Source organism: Pipistrellus hanaki, assembly GCF_964339955.1.
Source record: "Pipistrellus hanaki genome assembly, chromosome: 2".
Lineage (NCBI taxonomy): Eukaryota > Metazoa > Chordata > Mammalia > Chiroptera > Vespertilionidae > Pipistrellus > Pipistrellus hanaki.
Window position 1 is genome coordinate 6,743,001 of NC_140504.1, and position 19,472 is coordinate 6,762,472.

The 19,472-nt window shown below is 55.6% G+C and overlaps 1 protein-coding gene across 3 annotated transcripts in view; it reads left to right on the plus strand.

Annotated features, from left to right (window-relative positions):
* Nucleotides 1-18,565: 18,565 nt before the first annotated feature.
* Nucleotides 18,566-19,472, plus strand: part of AGPAT3 (1-acylglycerol-3-phosphate O-acyltransferase 3) — a gene marked incomplete at its 3' end in the record, with an annotated part of 69,248 nt that continues 68,341 nt past the window's right edge. For all 3 annotated transcript variants that reach the window (XM_084873684.1, XM_084873685.1, XM_084873687.1), the window contains exon 1: nucleotides 18,566-18,711. The remainder of the gene's footprint in view (nucleotides 18,712-19,472) is intronic.

The window sequence follows — 19,472 nt, forward strand, 5'->3', positions numbered from 1 at the left end:
CCCAGCTGGCATGGCTCATTGAGTTCTGGTCAGGGCACATGTCTGAGTTGCAGGCTTGATCCCCAGTGCAGGAGGTAGTTGATGGATGCTTCTCTCATTGATATTTCTATCTATCCCTCTCCCTTACTCTCTCAGAAATCAATAAAAATATAAATATTTATTTATAAAAAATAAAATAAAGTAAGTGTTAAAGTACTATTGAATTGACCTCAACTGCTGAGTTTTTGGCGCCTCTGAAATTTTTCGCCCAAATGAGCAAGGCTCTCCCGCCCAGCCCCGCCTTCCCCACACCTGGCCCTGGGGGACACCAGCCCAGTCCACCCTCCCCTACTCCCTCCCTAGCACCAGAGATTCCGTCCTTTATGCACACAGTTTGGTGGTGACACAGTCACACCCTTGGGCTTAGTGAGATGGGAGGGATAAGAAGAAAGGACCCTGCCCTGGCTGGTTTGGCTCAGTGGCTGCAGCATAGGGTTCCTGGTTCAATTCCAGTCAAGGGCACATGCTCGGGTTGTGGCTTGGTCCCCAATAGGGGGTGTGCAGGAGGCAGCCGATCAATGATTCTCATCATTGATGTTTCTATCTCTCGCTGCCTCTCCCTTCCTCTCTGAAATCAATAAAAACATATTTAAAAAAAGAAGAAGAGAGGCCCCTGCAGTGGGGGTGGGCTGGACCCTGCATCACCCTCATCCCGCTGGCGAAGGGTGATGACTCCTGTGTCCTCACATGCCTTCACCCCCTCTCTTCCCCCTTCCCCTGCTTCAGTGGTAGGCCAATCAGTTCTATTTCCTACGAAGTGAAGTAAAACACAAACCGCATGAATGCCTTGTCAGGGTGACAAGCAGAAGCAGCAAAGATTGAGCAGTTAAATAGCAAGTGGAGAACAGACTTTATTCTTCTGCCTCAAGTTCATCTTTGAGTATCAAAGCCAAGGAGCATAAAGGGCCAGAGGGTGAGCTCAGACCCTGAGTGTGCATGTGTGAGTGTGCAAATGTGAGCGTGTGTGTGTGTGTGTGTGTGTGTGCACTTGAGTGTGAGTGAGCATGGGAGCCTATGTGTGTGAGCATGCCAGTGTGTGTTTGTATTGTGTGAGTATGTGTGTGAGCATGTGAGTGTGAGAATTGTGTGTGTGTGTGAGCATGTGAGTGTGAGAATTATGTATGTGTTTGTGTGAGCATGTGAGTGTGTGTGAGCATTGTGTGAATATGTGTGAGTGAGCATGTGAATGTGTGAGTGTGTGAGTGCATGAGTGTGTGAGTGAGTGTGAGAAAGAGAGCTGAGAGGAGCCCAGAGGAGAACCCGCAGAGATGCCGTCTCCATGGGAACATTTCTCAGTTCCGGTAACAGCCCTGTAGCCAAGTCCCAGGTTCCCCTGAACAGAGGAGATGCCATGATGGACACGGGTGGTGGTGTGCCGTGTGCTGTGTCCCAGCCATGACCTGTGAGGTGTGTGTGTGGGTGTCTCTCCCACAGCTGGGTGGACTCCTGCCTCAGTGCTCTCCTCTTGGCACCTCACCCCCACCCTGGGAGCATTCCGTGTGGCAGGGCCTGACACTGCATCTGATCTCTGGAGGAGTGGCTACACCAGTTGGGTCCTTACTGGACAGCAGTAGAAGCTGGCTCATTCAGTTTGAAGGGATGTCAGAGAACACAGGGCCACCGGGAGGCCAGAGATGCTTCCAGAAGCAGCCAGCACCCCAAACTTGCTGAGACCTGGGCCACTAGAATCAGCCTGAGTCTGCTGGCACCCACAAACACAAAGGTTTTGTGCTGAGCCTGCCCCTCCAGTCCCCCACCCCAATGGGGGCTGGAGCCTGGTCCTGTGCCTGATGGCGGGGGTGGGGACCGGAGCTGTGTCTCTGACCCAGGTGACGCTGATGACCTGGACACTTCCCCAAATAAAGACAGGCCTTTCCAGACATGTGCCACCGAAAGGGACAGAGTTGACACACACACACAGCTGGATGGGTCTACGGGACATTTTGCGTGAAAAAGCCAATCCTCGAGGCTATGTGTGTGTGATTCCATTTAGAGAACTTCCTTCAAACGCAGACTATGGAGCCAGAGGGCAGATGGGTGGTTGCTGGGGGTTGGAGGGGCAAGGCTGTGGGAGGGCAGCTGAGGACCACGTGGGGACGGGAAGCCCCGTGTCTCCTCTGTATCAATGTCAACACCTGGCTCTGACACTCCTGTGCTGCTGTTTGCTTGTTTGTTTGTTTGTTAATCCTCACCCAAGGACATTTTTTCATTGATTTCTAGAGAGAGTGGAAGGGAGGGGGAGAGACACAGAGAGAGAAACATCGATATGAGAGGGACACTCCATTGGTGTATCTCCTCTATCATGCGCCCCGACCTGGGCCAGGGATGGAGCCTGCAACCCAGGTGCGTGCTCTTGACTAGAATTGAACCCGAGAGCCTTCAGTCCGTGGGCCGACACTCTATCCCCTGAGCCAAACCAGCAAGGGCTCCTTTTAAAAAATATACATATTTATTGATTTCAGAGAGGAAGGGAGAGGGAGGGAGAGATAGATACATCAATGATGAGAGAAATTATCAATCGGCTGCCTCCCCTATATCTCCCACTGGTGCTGGAGCCTCAACCAGGGCATGTGCCTTGACTGGGAATTGAACCATGACTTCCTGATTCATGGGTTGATGCTCAACCAGCGAGCCACTCCGGCCAGGCTGTACTGCTGCTGTTTTGCAAGATGTTGCCATTAGGGAAATGGAGTAAAGCATCTCTCTGTGTTATTTCTCTTCTTAAAAAAAAAAAAAAAAAAAAAAAATCTGCCGAAACCGGTTTGGCTCGGTGGCTAGAGCGTCCGCCTGTGAACTGAAGGGTCCTGGGTTTGATTCCGGTCAAGGGCATGTACCTTGGTTGCGGGTGTATCCCCGGTAAGGGGTGTGCAAGAGCAGCTGATCGATGACTCTCTCTCATCGATGTTTCTAACTCTCTCCCTTCCTCTCTGTAAAAAAAAAAAAAATCAATAAGCTATATTTAAAAAAAAATCTTTGTTGTTGAAAGTATTACAAATGTCCTCTTTTCCCCCCACTGACCTCCTCTAGCCCACCCCACCCCACCCCAACCCTGTGATATTTATCACAACTGCACGGGAAGTGACTCTTATCTCAAGATAAGAAGGTTAACGATGAAACAAAACAGCGGGCAGCCAGGCCTGGCCAGATGCCCATGTGCCGGTGATGGCGGCCACGCTGGCTATGCGTTGCTGGCACTGTGTGATTTTATCTGCCCAGGAACGTGCAGACCCGGGACACGGGCCTGGCAGCTGGAGGCTTGCTCCCTCAGATGTCTCCCGGCCAGAATCGGGGGGGTGGTCACAGGAAGATGAGCCCGTGGGGTGACACTGCCGCGCCTTTCCTGGCCCTCAGCGTGTCTCTGCTGTCCCTCTGACCAGCTTCACAGGTCGCCGTCTCCAGAGCCGCAGAGCAATGCCATCCACAGCGATCACAGCTGTGCTTCTTGCACATCCGAGGAGCCGGCAGCTCCAGGGACAGTGCACTGGCTCTTTTATTTATTTATTATTATTATTTTTTTTTTAATTTCCCCCCCTATTTATTTATTTTCTTTATTGATTAAAATATTACACATGTGTCCTTATCCCCTCATTGTCACCCCCCCCCACTTGTGCCCTTACCCGCCCTCCCCCGCCCCAGTGTCTGTGTCCATTGGTTAGGCTTATATGCATGCATACAAGTCCTTTGGTTGATCTCTCCCCCTTAATCCTCCCCTTCCTCCCCTCTGAGGTTTGATGGTCTGATCGATGCTTCTCTATCTCTGGATCTGTCTTTGTTCATCAGTTTATGTTGTTCATTATAATATAAAAATAAGTGAGATCATGTGATATTTATCTTTCACTGACTGGCTTATTACAATAATGCTCTCCAGGTCCATCCATGCTATTGCAAATGGTAGGAGTTCCTTTTTACAGCAGCAGCAGCGTAGTATTCCATTGTGTAGATGTACCACAGTTTTTAATCCACTCATCTGCTGATGGGTACTTAGGCTGTTTCCAAACATTAGGTAATTTTTTATTATTTAAAAAATATTTTTATTGATTTCAGAGAGGAAGGGAGAGGGAGAGAGATAGAAAACATCAATGATGAGAGTCATTGATTGGCTGCCTCCTGCATGCCCCCTACTGGGGATGGAGCCCACAACCTGAGCATGTGCCCTGACTGGGAATGGAACCATGACCTCCTGGTTCATTTGCTCAACCACTGAGGTCAAAGCTCAACCACTGAGCCACACCGGTTGGACGGCTCTTATTTTTACTCTTTTCTTCAGTTTGCCAGTGTTTCATGTCGACTGTGTTTGCGAAGAAGCATGAGCACAGGAAGCTCTGATGCTCCGAGCTTGGTTGAAACAAGACAGAGGCGTGTGGGGGGCAGGGCACACCGTTTTGCTGACGTTGGCGTGGATCTGGGGTTCCACGGCCTCTGGCTCAGGGGGGAGCTTCCTGGGGCCTCTCTCTGTGGGGCCCCGCCTGCTCCTCGGCAGGAATGTGGCATCTGCCAGATGCAGACCATCCAGGCGACCAGATGTCTCCTGTCCGGGTCTCACTGTCTGACTCAGCGTCCCCAGCGGACGTCACGGTGCAGGTGAGATTCCAGCGCGTGAGGCTCTGCATGTCCGCCTGGGGTTTAGCTGACATGAGAGAGAGGGATGGAGCCACAGACTCCCCGGGACCGCACAGCAGATGCCGGACACAGCAAATTCCAGCCACCAGGCTGGCGAACGGAAAACACAACAAAGCAAAGGCCAACCAAGCAAATTCCACCCTCCGGAGTCTCCTGGTGGCTTACAGGCCATCTGCTCACCTCTCCTCACTTCTTTTCCTTTTCCTTTCTTTTTTCTTTTCTTTTTTTTTTTTTGGTGGCAGTGGTGGGATATGAACTACTTCCCTTCTATTTCTGAGTTGCTGGCACTGTGTGGTTTTACCTGTTTCTGTCACAGAGAAGAAGCGAGGATCTGATTTTAGAGCCGTCAGTGGGACAAGCATTGCTGCCATCTGGGGTATCTTCTCTCTCTATCGGGGCCCAGCGCACATGGGCAAGACCCTTCCCTGCATCCAGAGGGGCCGCCATCCCTCAGGAACCCTCCTGACACCAGAAGGCTCCCCTTGTTTGCCCTCTTAGCTGTGTGGGTGTTGGGAGGGGAGAGTTTGGAGAGGGTGGGAAGCACAGGTTTTAGAATGAAAAGTCCAGTGCTTAGACTTTTTACCCTTGAGCGTCCCCAACACTGTTTGGGAAGGTCGCTTCACATCACAGAACGGCTCCTGGAGCACCAGCCATCATAACCACATCCCGGGCAGGAAGGAGGAGGGTGAGCGGGAGAGGGCACCTCTCAGCCCAGGCGGTCCTCTCGAAGGAACTTTCTAGAGCGTGGGGAAGCAGGGAACGTGGTTGGAGGGTCTGTAAGGAGGATTCTCGAAAGGCCGGGCCTCTGAGGGGACCTTGGTGAAGGCGACAGCCCCGGCCTTGACTTTTCCAGGCACGTCCGGGTGTGCTGCTAGAATCTCCGTGTTGAGCCTTACAGACGGGCCTTGTGGAAGCATGTGCGTTCCCAAGGATGCCCACCTGCTGATTGCACCCAGAGATTAATTTCCGTTCCAGCTGTTCTAACAATAAAAGGCAGAGGAGGCAGGCGATAGCCGAGCGTCACTTTCCCTCTTGTTCACAGAAACGTGTATCAGAGCAATCTGTTCATCCGTCGCTCAGGGTCTGCGGCCAGCCCGGCACTAGTCTGAGGTCATCATTTATATCTCTCCGCGCCCCCTTCCACCCCCCCCCCCCCCGCCTCCCTCCCACTTCCTCCCTCCCTCCTCCGGCCTCGGAGTTGGCAAACTCCACTGCAAGGGGCACTGAGGAACCTTTTCAAAGCTGCGCTCGTGGCTGCATCACCAACACGGAGACGGTGCTCCAGGGAGGAGGGAGCGTGCATGCTGGACAGGTGCCCTCGCAAGGAGGCTCCCCTGCTCCGTCTGTTTTGCTTTTGTTTTGTTTTTAGCTCCTATTTGCTTTGTTTAAGGCACTAACCACAGATGGTAACTATGGCTTTTGTTTGCCTCCCCATAAGAATGCACGCTTGCCCTAGCTGGTTTGGCTACGTGGATGGAGCGTCTGCCTGTGGACTAAGTGGGGGGAGGGAGGGGTCCCAGGTTCGATTCTGATCAAGGGCATGTACCTTGGTTGTGGGCACATCCCCAGTGAGAGGCGTGCAGGAGGCAGCTGATCGATGTTTCTCTCTATCCCTCACCTTTCCTCTCTGTAAAAAAATAATAACAATAATAAAAAGAAGAATGCACGCTCCATGAGAGTGTGGGCTGGGCTGATCTGTACCCCCACCCCCAATCCTGGCTGCAGCCCCTGTTGGCCCCTGGAGCAGTGCAGGGTTTGCTGGAGGGTGGGTCTGAGCCCGCCACAGGGGACCAGGTGGGTGGAGACCTGCAGCATCGACTCAGGGGCCTCCCCCACCCCCCAAACCCCAGCCTGGGGCCTCGCTTCCCACGGGGATCCAATCTCTGTGGCCCTGGTGTGAGGTGAAGGAGAGAGGACTCCCCGAAGCCCTCTGACCAAGCACAGCTTTGGCAGAACGACGGCTTGGCCCGAGCGGCCACAGCTGTGAGGAGGAGGCCGGAATAAAGTGGGGATCCCTCAGCCCTGAAATCAGCCCAGAGATTCCATTCCATTTAAATTCAAATAATGTCAATGGAAAGCATGGAGGGGTTTCGTTTTTTGGTTTCCATTATGAAGTTAACCCGTGATTATTGATTTAAAAAGCCATGACTGTTCTCAAGAGTCACCGCTGCTTTTTAATAGACTTGTTCGTTTTTGCTTTAATCACCCACTCATTTGTCCGCGGTTGTCTGAGCTTGTAGCCTGCTAGGTGCTGGCTGTGGGCGCGGGGAAGGAGTACAGAGCAGGAAGGTAGGCCCATCTGCAGGGCATGTGGCTGCTGGGAGGAGGGGAGGCTGAGGGGAAGGTTGGGGGGCAAGATGAGAAGGGGCTCAGGGAACACCCAGCTGGACGGGGTGGGGCAGGAGTTAGGGGAACCGGCACCCCCAGCAGGCACCACGGAGTGCTCCCATTTTCCCAGCACGGGCTCCGGTGATGGCAGGGTCCCCGCGGAGGGGGCCCCAGTTCCACCCGTGCTGAATCGCTGTGGCCCCAGGCTTCTGGCCACCAGAACCCCCAGTTCCATGGGGGCCATCTTGATGGGTCCCGGGGATGAGGACACCAGCCAGAAGCAGGGAAATGGCATCACTGCAGAGTGTTGGTGTCCGCTGGGAGCAGACAGGCTTCTTGAACCTCACCGTGGCCCTCTGGGAGGAATGGAAAAACATCCCATGGGTGCAGAAGTCCATGCCCAACGTGTGGCCCGTCTGCCCTCGGTGCTCCGGGGCCTGCGCTGCAGACGGGTGGGAGGAGGCTGCCCACACAGCGGATGTGTGAGGGCCTGAGCACAGGTTCCCCAGACACTCTCCCACTCCCTGCCGGGACCCCGCTGTGGCCGTTCTGGTTTTAGGTGGTTGGGGTGGTAAACTCTTCTGCTGTCTGGAAAGCAGGCACGTGGGGGTTGCGGGCTCGGTCTGCAGTGGTGGTGGTGATGGTGGGGTAACAGGAGGTATCAGACCAATGGCACTGGGTAATTGTATCTGGTTGCAGTCACAAAGGAAAAGAATTAATCTCCTAATTATAAGGAGGTTAAGCAATTAGGACCCAAACAGGCCCCAGGGCCTAGCTCTCAGACAGGGGTCTTTGTAGTCTTCTGGAGTCCTCCAAAGTTTCGATTTCTGCTCCTTTTTATGCAAACAGGGAAAGTAACCCAGAGAAAGGTGTGGATGTGTCCCAGGCCCCTCAGGTCATCAGAGGCACAATGGGCTCTCCTCCAGGTTATGAGGTGGTGGTGGTGGTGGTGGTGGTGGGGGAGGGGGTTGGAGAGATGGGGCTGTGTTCCCCAAGGATTCCAGGCTGGGTCTCCCACCCACAAGGGCCTAGGGGACCCACTGCCCCCTGGAGCCTCCTGGCTCTGTCTGCCCCCAGGTGACCTTGGCCTCTGCTTCTTCTTGGACAACACGCCGGGATCTGCTGAGCGGGCGGGGAGACCCTGAGCAGAGGGCAGGCCTTCAGAAACGTGGTCCTTCCCCCTCAGGTTCTCTCTCTCTCGGGACCTCTCCTGGTCCATCATGAGACACAGAGCACCCTGGCCAAGGAGCACCGAGTGAGGGTCCACCCATGGGAACAGCCCTATCCTCCCCGGGACCCCCTGCCCCAATGCACACTGGCCCTGAGGGTGTGGCAGGAAGGCCCGCCCCGTCCCCACCTCTCCTGAGCACCGGGCTCAGCGTCTTTCCTCTCCCTCCGTGCCTGTAACCGCCCCGCAAACCCCTCGCTGGAAACCGCTTTCCAGAGGAGCGCACAGGACCTGCTTCTGTAAGTGTTGGCGTTCGGAGCTGAGGTCGGCTCACCTCCCGCCAGCATCTCCGGCCCCGGTGTCCACACCACAGGGCCTGTCTTCAGCCCCGGGCTGCCTGCGGTGCAGAGGAAACCTGGGTTAGCCAGTGTCACCTCTCCACTGGACAGTCGAGGGTGCTGGGGGCTGGTAGGTGGGGGCAGCTCACACCTCCACAGGAACAGACACCCTCGCAGGACCCTCTGACCTCGCCGGTGGCTTCCGCCTGGAGTTCCCTTGTCTCCTTTGTATTATAACACAGCGGGACGCAGGCAGGAAGACCCAGAGGTGACAGAGCAGCCTGCCCGTCCGGTCTCCCTTCCCCAGCTTGGGAGGGCTCGGGGCATCTGGCCACATCTGTCTGTGCTGATGTGGAGATGGATGTAGCCAGTGTACATGCATGTCATGCAGGGTGAGCTTTCCCCATCAATATCAACCTGCACATGGCCTTCGGATACTTGCTATTTATTTATTTATTTTATATTCCTTTATTAATTTCAGAGAGGAAGGGAGAAGGAGAGATAGACAGAAACATCAATGATGAGAGAGAATCATTAATTGGCTGCCTCCTGCACACCCCCTACTGGGGATCAAGCCTGCAACCCAGCCATGTGCCCTTGGCCGGAATCGAACCTGGGACCCCTCAGTCCGTAGGCCGACTCTATCCACTGAGCCAAACCGGCCAGGGCTATTTATTTATTTATTTATTTATTTTTAATATATTGTATTTTATTGATTTCTTTACAAAGAGGAAGGGAGAGTATAGAGAGCTAGAAACATTGATGAGAGAGAAACATCGATCAGCTGCTTCCTGCACACCCCCAACTCGGAATGTGCTCGCAACCGAAGTACATGTCCTTGAATGGAATCGAACCTGGGACCCTTCAGTCCGCAGGCCAATGCTCTATCCACTGAGCCAAACAGATCAGGGCTAGATGCTTGCTTTCTATATGAACTCCATGCCTGGGGAAACTTTGGAAATGTCAAGTAACAAATGATGTCTGGAGCGATACCAACGGGCTTAACCCAGAGTCAGGGACCTCCCCCCCATTGGTTCACATACATGGACGGTCTCGGGGGGCCGTGTAGTCCAGCTGGCGTTTCTGTTTTGCCCGTTGCCCTGCGTGTGCTCCTGTGGGGTGTTGCTCCCTGAGGACCAGGCCTGGGCCCCAGTCCAGCGGCTCTCCTGGAGCCTGAAAGGAACGCTGGTCACAACGAGCTGCAGGCACACGGTGGCACAGTTAGACTCCTGGTGGCTTCTCCAGTTCCCGAGGAATGAGGGTCCCCATCCAGCCTCCTACTGTGTCCCCCGGGGCCCAGAGTCCAGTCTCTGCTCAACAACTGGTGTCCGAGGACGATCCAGACACCCAAACTCGGGGACTTGAACCCCCTGGGGGTGCGGGCAGGAAAACACAGGCAGCGCTCAGAGAGTTGAACTCGGCAGGAACGGGGTGAGGAGGTGGGGAGGGGTGGGCAGGGCAGCGTCAGAGATTTGAGGGCAGTGGACGAAGTCCGAGAATGCGGGACACGGGTCACAGGGCCAGGGGAGGGGACGGGAGGCCTCTCGCCCCAGTGGGGCTGGTGCCGGTGCTGGTGCTGAGAGCAGGGGAGGTCAGCTGGGGAGAGAGGAGGGCGGACGATGTGGAGTCCTCCATTTTCAGGGAAGCTCCAAAAATTAAAGGATCTGCCCTGAGAGTCCGCTGGCCTGTGCCGGTGCTCACTCCGTGTCTGCTGGGTGAGTGGTGGGTGGGTCTGGTAAGCTGGGCCCCTGCCAGCCCCTCCCCTGCTGGGCATTGCTTCAGCCGCCTGGCCGGGAATCTGGAACAGAGGAGCCATGAATGACCCTGCCTCTCCGGCCCGCAGCCCTGGAGCTGTGCCTGGACAACAAAGCCAGGCCTGGGGTGGGGCCCGGATCAGGCCTCCCCTAGACGTGTCCGGTGTTAAATTGTGTCCCCAAAAAGACGTGAGGTCCTGGCCTCCCACCTGTGGCCTGGTTTGGAAATGGGGCTGCTGCAGACGGAACTGGGGAAGACGAGGTCCCGCTGAGGCAGGGCGGGCCCTGATCCGGGGACCGGTGTCCTCATGGGGAGGCCCAGGGATGGCACAGACCAGGGGGCAGCCACGTGGTGACGTAGCCGGAGATGGGGTGAGGCACAGCCAGCGACATCGGGAGACACCAGAAACGAAGAGGCAGGAAGGAGCCCCCCATACCCCCCAGGAGCAGGCCCTCCACTCCTGGATCCTCTCAGGAAGCTGCTCCAGGTGCCGGGCCTCCAGGGTGAGGGTCAGCTCGCTGGCTCTCAGCCGCCCAGTGTCCCTGGGACCTCGGGTAACTTGTCATGCAAGTGACTTCCCTGCATATCCTGACCTCGCCCCCAGCCCCAGACATCCCTGGAAACAGAGAAGCACCAAATAAGCAGATCTGTAACCTATCCTTTTATTTTATTTTTTATTTTTTAATAACTTCAGGTGTGTTTTTTTTTATATATATATTTTTATTGATTTCAGAAAGGAAGGGAGAGAGAGAGAGAGAGAGAGAGAGAGAGAGAGAGAGAAACATCAATGATGAGAGAGAATCATTGATTAGCTGCCTCCTGCATGCCCCCTACTGGGGATCGAACCCGCAACCTGAATCAAATCTGGGACCCTTCAGTCCGCAGGCCAACACTCTATCCACTGAGCCAAACCAGCTGGTGCTAACCCTGTCTTTTTAGCTCAAGGCCACGAGAACCAAAACAGTAAACTGCCCAGCTGGCCGGTGTGGCTCAGTGGTTGAGGGTCAACCTATGAATTGGATTCCTGGTCAGGGCACATGCCTGGGTTGTGGGCATGCAGGAGGCAGCCAATCAATGATTCTCTCTCATTATTGCTGTTTCCACCTCTCTCTCCCTCTCCCTTCCTCTCTCTGAAATCAATGAACACACATTTAAAACAAAAATATAAACAACAGAGTAAACTTGAAGCAGCTGAGGAAATAGGAAGCTGGTGGTGTAGACACAAACAAGTTTCTAGAAGAACCCGCCTGTGGGTGCCTTCCTCTTGATTTGGCAACGGGCTCCTGGGGGGCCTCCTGGTGGGTGGCCCTCGGGCCTTGGGTGGGCCTGGCCTCGTGGGCTCGGCTCCACGCTGTCCTTGCATCTCCCTGCAGCCCAGAGCTCCCACTTCCCAGCTCCAGTGGGGGAAGGGGGACGGGGGACCACGCTCTCTCCTTCCTGAGGCCTCACCTCTGTCTGCACCGGGGCCGCCGCTTTCCTTGGGTTCCTTGGTGCCCCGTCTGAGCCAGTCCACTGCCCCGGCCCCGGGACTTCTCAGGCGGGGCTGGCCCCTGGAGCACAAAGCTGGGGCCTGGCTGGGCCACCTGTGTCCTGTCAGGATTGTCCTTGGCCTTGAGGTGAACGTGCTGCTCGGCCCATTACCGTGAGGACGGCTGGGGCCAAAGAGGTGGGGCAGGCCCCTCGGAGGCCTCCCAAGAGACCAGACGCCTCCACCGGGCACCGTGCCCCAGCCCAGGGGACACCCTGGCTGGGGGTCTTGACCTGCGGACGCTGGCCTCTTCCTTCCTGAAAAGGAGCCCCAGGAGGAATATGCAACACAACCCCCAAGGGTTGTACTTTATCTGACGCAGAACCAAGGACCGTGATGAACTTGGATCTGCTCCCAGCTGGGCTGCTCAAGCCATCCTGGCGCCCGACACTTTGTGTGTGGATTCGTGGACACGTGCCCCGGACGCCTCCTTGTCACAGCTCCTGGCTGGGTGGCACACGGACAGCCATGGCCACTGAGTGTCTCACTAAGGATCAGCTTGGGCGGCAGGACTCTGTCTAAGGCTAATGTGGGGGGGGGCAGTGTGGGCTGGAACAGAGTCTGGGGGCCACCGTATTCCATAGCGAATAGAACCCTGCCCCAACTCCCGGTTTTATCCTCCCTATTTCAGAACTGTAACAGAGGGCGGAAGTTCGTTCAGCTGGTCCACAAGCAGCGCAGCGGGAGGCTCCCTGAGTCGTGTTTCCACAAGATTACAATTCCCAGGCAGCCAGGCCACGGCAGCCTCCCGCTGGAGTTAGGACAAAGGAGCGCCACCGGCTCCATCTCCTTCCACATTAACGCGAAGGGAGCACAAAGCCTGTAGCCGTTTGAAACACATCAGCTCCTCACAGCTACGAGACAGCCAGGATGCTTCTCTGTTCACAGGAACGGAAGGTGCTGGTTGTAACTTCCCCCCGGGTTCTGGAAGGAGGGCGAGCCGCGGCCTGTCTGGGTGTGAGCGGCAGAGCGGGCAGTTAGCCGGTGTCGGCCATCTGTAGCTGTGGGACCATGCGCCTCAGTGGCTTCAAATCACCATCTATTTAGCTCTTGTTGCTGGGGGCTGGCAGTGAGTGAGGGCTCAGCTGAGTGGTTCTTCTGCCGGGTTTGCCAGCACCTGAAGCCAGCTGGTGCCCCGGCCTCACTCTCGGGACTGGTGGTTGGCTGGGTGATGGGTGACTGGCTGTGTTACTCTTAGCACCCACCAGCTGGCCGTTCATATGGTGGGACCCCAGTCTTGCCAAGAACATCAAGGCAATGAGCCCATAGGCAAGACCTTTTATAAAACCACTCATTTGTTTTAATCATTTATAATATAGATGTATCATTTTGACCACTTTTTAAAAAAATATATATTTTTTTAATTGATTTCAGAGAGGAAGAGAGAGAAACATCAATCCTGAGAGTGAATTATTGATTGGCTGCCTTTTGCAGGCCCCATACTGGGGATTGAGCCCCCAACCCAGGCATGTGCCCTTGACCAGAATTGAACCCTGGACCCTTCAGTCCGCAGGCTGACGCTCTATCCACGGAGCCAAACCGGCTAGGGCTCATTTTGACCACTTTTTGTTGTTGCTTTTGTTTTGTTAATCTTTACCCGAGGATATTTTTTCCACTGAGTTTTAGAGAGAGTGGAAGGAAGTGTGTGTGTGTGTGTGTGTGTGTGTGTGAGAGAGAGAGAGAGAGAGAAAGAGAGAAACATCCACCATCAGCATGTGCCCTGACCAGGAATCGAACCAGCAACCTTTTCAGTGCACAGGACAATGCTCCAACAACTGAGCCATACTGGCCATGGCAGGATCAGGATTTTTTTTGTTGTTGTTGTTGTTGTTGTTGTGTTGTTGTTGTGTGTGTGTGTGTGTGTGTAACGATATGAACAATGACGTTTGGAAACTGGCCAGATGAGAACTGAAACTGAAAGGAAAGGCCCAGGTGTTCCCCTCTCCTAAGTGTTTCCAAGAAGTGACACTGAGCTTCTGCTGCCGTTCTGAGTATTTGGATCTTATATATTAATATTTTATTAGTGGCCCGGTGCACAAGTTTTGTGCACATTAAAGGGGAAATTAACACATTAAGCGCCCTGTCAGTCACCGGTGACTGACACTATACCTTTTGTCAGAAGACAAAACAGTCTAGGCACTTAAAGTGTTAATTAGAGGAAATATTTAAATATTGCTATTTGACCTTTCTCTATAATAGAAGGGTCAGAGATGAAAGAAAATTAGTAAAATGTATATGACAATCTCCCTCCCGTCAGAGTCTGGGTTGCGCCATGGGACCCAGAGTAAGTGCCTGCCCACCTGTGTGTACCTCGAAATCACCCGAGACCCAGACCTGGCTGGCCCGGCAGGGTGGGAGGGGGCAGTCCCCCGGCCCAGCCTCAGGTCCCCCAGCCCTGTCATGAGGGCAGGAGGGTACAATAGCATGACGACATTTGCATATTAGCTCTTTATTCTATAGGATTTCCAATCAAATCAAATCAGGATCTGTGCCCATGCCTACGTCCTATGCCTGGGGCATTTAACAGCCTCTCCAAAAGCTACTGAGCCACTCCTCCCCTTCATACTAACCCACTGGGTTGTATTTTTTTTTTTCTGGAAGCATTTCCTTGATTCCACTAGAAATCATCCCGAGTAACTTCTTTTCCCATTTCTTGGGAATCAAATGGTGTAATGGGCCTGCGGGATGGGCTAGCCCAGTGGTCAGCAAACTGTGGCTCGCGAGCCACATGCAGCTCTTTGGCCCCTTGAGTGTGGCTCTTTCACAAAATACCACGTGTGGGCACGCACGGACAGTGCGATTGAAACTTCGTGGCCCATGCGCAGAAGCCAGCTTTCAGCCTGGGCGAGCCTATTTTGAAGAAGTGGTGTTAGCCAACCACTGGGCTAGCCTTTTCCCGCATGCATTAGCAATACCACGTCTGAACAGGTGAAATTTTAGAAACAGCATGATTTTTTTTTTTTTTTTTTTTTTGTTAATCCCGGAGAATAGTTGAAAAAGAATTTGCAAGAAGAAAAAAGTTAAAAATTAAAAATTATGCACCCCACAGCCCTGTTCTGGCCTCCCTGTCTCTGCCATCAGCCTGTCTGCTGGCCCCGCTGCCCTGCTCTCTGCCGTCCTCAGTTCTTCCGTGGGAATCACTCACTAGTCAAAGGCTGCTGCTGCTGGCCCAGGCTGCTGCTATCAGCTCAGGAGCTCTCCCTGAGGCAGGCCCTCAGTCCCTGTAAGATGACAACTGCACACAGCGGTTACTACCTGCAGAGGGGGCTCTGACCTGCCCTCACAGCCATGCAAGGGGGGGGGGGGGTCCAGGTTCAGGCCAGGCTTTATCTCTGCTTCCCATGTGCTGGGTTTCTGCCCCCCTCCCCTCCACCCGTCTGTTCTCTGAGCAGCACTGGCTTCTCCTGCCCTTGGGACTTTGACTTTGACCTCCAGGCTGGTCAGGCCAGGCTTCTCTCTAGTGCCCCTTCTGCATGGCACTTTTGTGGTTTCAGCTGATGTGGCTGAAAGAGATTTCCCATCAACCACCTCGAGGGCGGGCTCTCAGGGTGTCCTGGGGGCCTCCCGTCTCCACCGCAAACATCCCTTTTCTTCTTTTCGCCCTTGTAGAAGCCCTTGTATAAAACAATCTGTCTTCTGAAAATTGCATTTGTCACTGCTTTAGTCAAAAGCACACAACACCTATCTACCAGTATTTGAGATTAGTGGCAACTTATAAAATTCCAGCAAAGTTATTTTCTTTAGCGATGGGATATTTTTACATCTTGGAGAAATGTCAAGTTCGCCTTAGATTGTTAAAAATGTCGGAAGTAGCCCCAGAGCTGTGACTTTCTTGGCCTATTCTTGGAGCTCAGGGAAAACTCCAGTGGGAACTTCCTTGCTTCATAGAAAAGGAAACCAAGACCCCAAGGGAGAATGCCCTTGTCCAAGGTCACCGGCCAGCTGGCTCTAAGACCCCTGGGCGGTTGTACTGGGCGCAGGTCTGTGTCCAGCAGCCCTCGAAGCCTCCCCTGATTGTCCACCAGCCAGTAGTCCTCCCCCAGGACCCGCCCAGAGCCCATGCCATTGGCCATGCCCCTAAATGTGCTGTGACGGGCAGGCAAGTTCTCCAATGAGAGTCTCAGAGGTGGGCCCCTGCCTGCCATTTGACCTTGAGATCACCTCTGGGGCTCTGGCTTACTTATCAGTAAAATCGGATCCCTGCAAATTTGCCCTAAGAATTAGAAGTCACGAACCAGGGGTGCCCCCTCTCCCCAAAGGCCCAGTCACACTCACGGGGGCCCTTCAATGTCGTTTTCCTTCTCATTCACGGCAGAGATGCCCCCTCTCTATAAATCTGTGCCACATAACACTAGGCAAGAATTGTCCTTCCCCTATTTTAACTTACGTAGACACTGGGGTCCGAGGTCGTCTCCTAACAAGGAAGCTTCAATCACTAATGGGGCCAGGAGAGGCCCCAGCCCTGTGGCCGAGCCAGGGGGCTCAGGGGGTGCCTGGATTCTGTGGGAGAGATGTGCAACTTGGCTGTGCCTCAGTTTCCACAAATGTGTAACGGATGCCTCGTTTCCCTAAGTAGGTGAAATGCCTCGTACAATAGGCTCTCGGCAAGCCTGCACAATGAGCACATTTCCCATCAGCCGCACTCCACAGGGCCCGGCCGGCAGTGAAGGGCTGGCTGGCGGACTTCCAAGTTCCATTTAACTGTTTACTCTGTTCGTATGAGCTTTTCCTTTTTCCTGCTCCGCTCAGGTCTGAGTGACCATAGATTCTAATTGAATGGAGATTAGCTCATACTGATGACACTTCGTGCTGTTGAGAACAATGCAGTGTTTTTTTGTTGTTGATATAAAAGCTCAAAGTAATTTTGTTGTTGTTGTTGTTAGTTCTTATTGGAGGATATTTTTTCCATTGATTTTTAGAGAGAGTGGAAGAGAGGTAGGGAGGGAGGAAGGGAAGGAGGGAGGGAGGGAGGGAGGGAGGGAGAGAGAGAGAGAGAGAGAGAGGGAGAGAGAGAGAGAGAGAGAATTAATGTGAGAGACACATCAATTGGTTGCCTCCCACACCTGACTGGGCCTGGGGATTGAACCTGCAACCCAGGTACGTGCCCTGGACCAGGAATCGAACCTGAAAACTCTTTGGTCTGCAGGTAGATGTTTAACCACTGAACAGAAACTGCCCAGGGCAGTTTTTAGTGTTTTAAATTTAAAATAGTATTAAATGAATATTCTGGAGTGCATTTAACCAGGTCTGTGTCGGTACGCTCAGGTTTTCTGTAATTCTGTGCTGACGTCGGAATGTTCTCGCACACACACCTGTGGCGCTGGTGGGATTCATCTGTGGGATGAATGCCTGGATGTGGCTGTGCAGGGTCCCAGATTCTACATGTAATTTCTACAACACTGCAAACCGTAACTTTCCCTCCCCCAATTATAAGGGGATTGCGAATAGAGCAGGTGCATGTATGTTTATTTCAATCTAGGTGTTTGAGGAGCTTAAGAACAGGCACAGCCAGCACCTGGTATTTTAAATACCTTTTGGTGAGCCGAAACCGGTTTGGCTCAGTGGTAGAGTGTCGGTCTGCGGACTGAAAGGTCCCAGGTTCGATTCCGGTCAAGGGCATGCACATTGGTTGCAGGCACATCCCCGGTAGGGGGTGTGCAAGAGGCAGCTGGTCGATGTTTCTCTCTCATCGACGTTTCTAGCTCTTTATCCCTCTCCCTTCCTCTCTGTAAAAAATCAATAAAATATATTAAAAAAAAAAATAAAATAAAAAAAATAAAAAAAATAAATAAATACCTTTTGGTGAAACCGGTTCAGGCTCTGGAGGGATGGGGGAACCTGAGGACCCAGCAGAGACGGCGGAGTGGAGGTGACCCTCTGTAATGGCCACCAATGGACGGGCTGCCTCAGGACAGTCCTGCCTGCTGCTCCCTGGAGGCTCGGCTGGAGGGCAGGAGATGCTGGAGATGCTGGAGATGCTGGAGATGTGGGCTCCGCCAGGCCAGAGTAGACTGGGGCCGGGGAAACTGTTTCCTGTGGGGACACTGGCTCCAGGGTCAGACACCAGTAAAGCCGGAGCCAACGACAAGAGCACGTGGGTCTGAAACACGACCCGCCCGTGGAGTCCAGGCTCCCAGGACACTCCCCACGGTGACCCCGCTCCGGCGGTGAGCCTCAGACCACAGCCCGGATCCGGGGATCCGGACGGGAGCTCACGCCTGGAAACACCCCGTGCCCTCTCGGGGTTCCCCGGGAGGCGGGGGAGTCCATGCGGGTCCCAGGGCCCCAGGGCACTATCTCCGGGACCCCGTCTGCCCGGACCCCTCCCGCCACGCTGTGCCTGGCCCCAGTCCAGTTCCCCGTGGGTGCCTGGGCCACTGGCCCCCTCCACCCCTAACCCGGCCCCTCCACGGGGGGGGGGGGACCTCCATAGTCCCCACCCCACGTGCCCTCCTCCCCAGCCCGCAGGCCCCGCCCACGCGTGTCCCACAGGCCCCGCCCAGCCCCGCCCCTGCCGCCCCCCATCCGTGCCCCCTGTCACCCCAGTCTCCCCTGCCCCTCCCAAGGGCTCCCCAGCTCTCCACGGACCCCGGTGCCCCCACGCTCCGCGTGTCCCCCGAACCCCCCGCGTGTCCCCCCGCCCCGCGTGCCCCCCGAATCCCCCGCGTGTCCCCCGCCCCGCGTGCCCCCCGAATCCCCCGCGTGTCCCCCGCCCCGCGTGTCCCCCGCCCCGCGCCCCCCGCGTGTCCCCCGCCCCCCCCGCCGGCGGAACTGTGGGCGCGGCGCGCACAGGAAGTGGCGGGGCGGCGCGGGGGATGGGGGCCGGGGGCGGCGGGCGCCGCACTCGCTGAGGCCCGACGCAGGGCCGGCCCCGGGGCCGAGCGCAGGCCGAGCGGCCCGGAGGCGGCGGAGGGACGGGCCGCGCGGACCCGCAGGTGAGGTCGCCCCCCCCCCGCCGGGGTCGCCCCCAAAGCCCGCCGCCCGGGGTCCCCCCTCCCGCCGCCCCGCCGCCCGGCCCCGCCGCAGTGGCGGCCGCTCCGGCTGCGGCCTCCGGGAGGGGCGCCCGCGGCCCGGCTCCCACCTGCCGCCCGGCCTGGTCCAGCGCAGGCCCAGGCCCTGCCCGCCGCCCTGCAGCCCGGGCTCCGGCCCTGGGAGGGGCCCCGGAGGGCCTGGCTGCCGGAAGGGGGCTCCCACCCCGCACCCCGCACCCCTCACCCGGACTTTGGGGGGATCCCCTGTGCCCCACGGTGGACGCGGCGCGCCCCCTGGACCCGGGACCCCGGGCGCCCTCCTCCCCTCCGCTCGCGGGCCGGGTCCACGCCGCGGGAGGAGGGAGGGCTGCAGGTGGACTGCAGGGAGGGGCGCCGGGGTCCGGCCTTGACTTTGGCGTTTGGACCCGGGCTGACTGCGAATTTCCCTGGTTCCAGTCAGGTGATGGGTCCGGAGCCCGGAGCCCGGAGGAAGCCGCCTCCCCAGGGCCACCGGAGGGCATGCTGGCCCTGGGCCCCCGGACCCCAGGACAGGAGGGTTCCTGGCAGCGAAGCCACCTTGGAAAATTGTGCTGGTTTTTGTTTTTTCCCCTGTAACTTTGAGAGAAGTTCAGTGGAATAGGAAAAACGCTTTTATAAATGGCTCCCCGGCCCTTTCCCTTTAAAGCATCATGCCGGTCTTGCCTAAGAGAATACTTGAGCAGTTG